Raw genomic sequence first — 3,161 nt, 5'->3', positions numbered from 1 at the left:
TTAAGTTCTTCAAAATTCAAGGTTTTCCCATCTTGAAAACGGTCTGGTAATTTTTTCCCATTGTTATTACAGTAAATAGGGCTTATGTGTGTATACATACATAACAATTTAAAAAAAATGAGTAGTTGCATACAAATTTTCCATGAATCGATGAATCCCAAAAAGTGTCTTTTAATGACTTTTAAATTCTTCAAAATTCAAGGTTCCCCCCCCCACCCCTTGAAAATGATTCAATTAATCAATGAACTTCAAAGATAAAGGGTCCGGGTTCCCCGGGAAAATTTCGATTTCTAGATGGCGGGAGATGAGCTTTCCTGACTTCTGAAATGTCTTTTAAAGTTCTTCAAAATTCAAGGTTTTCCCCTCTTTAAAAAGGTCAGGTAAATTTTTCTCATTTTTTATTTTATGTGTGTATGCATACATAAACAAATGAGTAGTTGCATGCCTATTCTTTTTTCCATGAATCGATAAATCCCAAAAAGAAAGGGTGGTCCGGGGGTTCTCCCCCGGGAAAATTTTAATTCTTAGATGGCGGGAATTGAGCTTTCCCGACATTTGAAGCGTGATTTTATGAATTTTATGTTCTTCAAAATTAGAATTTTCTAATAGCAAAAAAAAAAAAAAAAAAGAAAAGAAATCAGCTCACGGGTCCTGAAAAGGTAGGTCTAGAATTCTTTTCTTTTTGCCTTTTTTTGTTGCCCAAGGGAGGGGTAAGGACCAATGACCCCCCTCCCTCAGATCCGCCAATATATATAGAATACGCATGCAACTACTCATTTGTTTATGTATGTATACACACATATAATACATAAAATAAAAAATGAGAAAAATTTACCTGAACTATTTCAAGAGCGAAAACCTTGAAGTTTGAAGAGCTTTAAAAGTCATTAAAAGACATTTTTGAAGCCAGGAAAGCTCATCTCCCGCCATCTATAAATCGAAATTTTACCGGGGGAACCCGGACCCTCTTTATCTTTGGAGTTCATTGATTAATTGAATCATTTTCAAAAGGAGGGGGGAGGGGTACCTTGAATTTTAAAGAATTTAAAAGACACCACAGAAGTCGGGAAAGCTCATTTCCCGCCACCTAGGAATTAAAATTTTCCCGGGGAAGAACCACAGGACCCCCCCCCCCTTTCTTTTTGGGATTTATCGATTCATGGAAAAACTACGTATGCAACTTATTCAATATTTTTTTATGTATGTATACACACATAAGGCCTAATTACTGTAATAACAATGGGAAAAAATTATCTGACCGTTTTCAAGAGTGGAAAACCTTGAATTTTGAAGAACTTAATTACTTTTAAGTTCCGAGGTGTCTTTTTTTAAGTTTTAAGTTCTTCAAAATTCAAGGTGTTCCCCTCTTGAAAATTATTATAATGAATCAATGAACCCAGAGAAAGGGAGGTTCGATTTCTTCCCGGGAAAACGTTGATTTTTAAATGAGATTTCCCGACTTCTGAAGTATTTTTTAATGACTTTAATTAAAAAGACACCTCAGAAGTCGGGAAAGCGCATTTCCCGCCTTCTAGGAATCAAAATTTTCCTGGGGAAGAACCCCGGACCCTCCTTTCTTTTTGGGATTCATCTTATGGAAAAAATCGTATGCAACTACTCATTTTTTTTAAATGTATGTATACACACATAACATGCCTATTTACCATAATGAGAAAGTTTACCTTACCGTTTTCATGAGGGGGAAAACCTTGAATTTTGAAGAACAAAGTCATTAGACACCTAGCTCAAAAGTCGAGAAAACTCCGCTTGGCTTGTTGGCCAATTTTTAAGAATGTTTACTATGGAAATTAATTTAGGGACCGATCGTGTGCGACGGTCCATTTGCCTTTTGTCGTAATAAATCACGACCGAATCACACTATATCTGATCATGTGTTACGTTATTGTGTACAGTGTGTTGAGGGTGACTGTCAAGAGTGGGTGGGGCCTTATAGTTAATTCTTAGCCCAGTAGACACAAATAAATTTTCCGACACCAGCGGAAAAGGTAATTTCCCGCCATCTATAAATCAAAATTTTCCCTGGGGAGGAATGTTGACCCCACCACCTAAATTTGAATTCAGATCTGCATGATTCATATTCCCATTCATCTTATAAGCAGTGGCGTAACAGGCGGAGGGCCAGGGGGAAGACTGTCCCCCTGGCGGTTTTTATCGGGCTGACCAAGCCGTCGTACCGGGCTGGGTAAGAAGAGAAAAGAAAGAGGGGAGAGGGAGGGAAAGAGAAAGAAGGGGATAGAAAAAGAAAGGAAAAAGGAAAAGAAAAGAGAAAAATAAAGACAAGAGTAAAAAGGAAGATATAATGAACAGATATCACAATACCCCGGCCTGCAACCCCTTCTCCACTTCAAAAAGTGTCCATATCGCATTTGATCTAAGCCGCCAGCTATTCTCCGCAGTGGCGTAACCACCGGGGGACAAGGGGAAAATATCCATCTGTGGAAAATCTTTCCCCATTGAATGCCCTTTTCACCCGGGAAAGTGCCAGAAAATCTCAAATTTTAAATCGCATATTTTGTTGAGGTAGGTCAATTTCCTCTAAAAAATTGCACATTTTAGGGAGTTTCGATCAATTCCGACGAAATTAGAATTAAAAAAACAAAAATTATTCGCGCGCTTCGTGCGCATTTTTTAATGTTAAAGCTTCTGCTTGCTTTCCTTTGCCTTCTAAGTTATAACACATAGTCCCAAACTCAAGAAAGAAAATTTAAGATAGATCGTTTTACCTAAAAGAAGGGCCTCAATGTATAATGATGTTGAAAGAATATGTTTGTGTTAAATAAAGCCATAAGGAAAATGCTTATATTCAGTTTAAAAAAAAACGAGTGTGGCCATATATAACATAAGAGCATTTCTTGTTGAGGTAGGCCAATTTCCTCTAAAAATTGCACATTTAGGGAGTTTTGATAAATTCCGACGAAATTAGAATTAAAAACACAAAAAAATTTTCGCATCGCGCATTTGTTAGGGTTAAAGCTTGTGCTTGCCCTCCTTTACCTTCCAAGTTATTTAAACACATAATAGTCCCAAACTTGAGAAAGAAAAATTAAGATAGATCGTTTTACCTAAAAGAAGGGTCTCAATGTGTTATGATAGTGAAAGAATAGGCCTATGATTGTAATAAATAAAACCACGATGAAAAT

Source organism: Anneissia japonica, unplaced genomic scaffold (assembly GCF_011630105.1).
Source record: "Anneissia japonica isolate Jap-2015-1 unplaced genomic scaffold, ASM1163010v1 scaffold287741_len385558_cov193, whole genome shotgun sequence".
Classification (NCBI taxonomy): Eukaryota; Metazoa; Echinodermata; class Crinoidea; order Comatulida; family Comatulidae; genus Anneissia; species Anneissia japonica.
The sequence above is the reverse complement of the archived record's forward strand: the minus strand, read 5'-3'. Positions refer to the sequence as shown.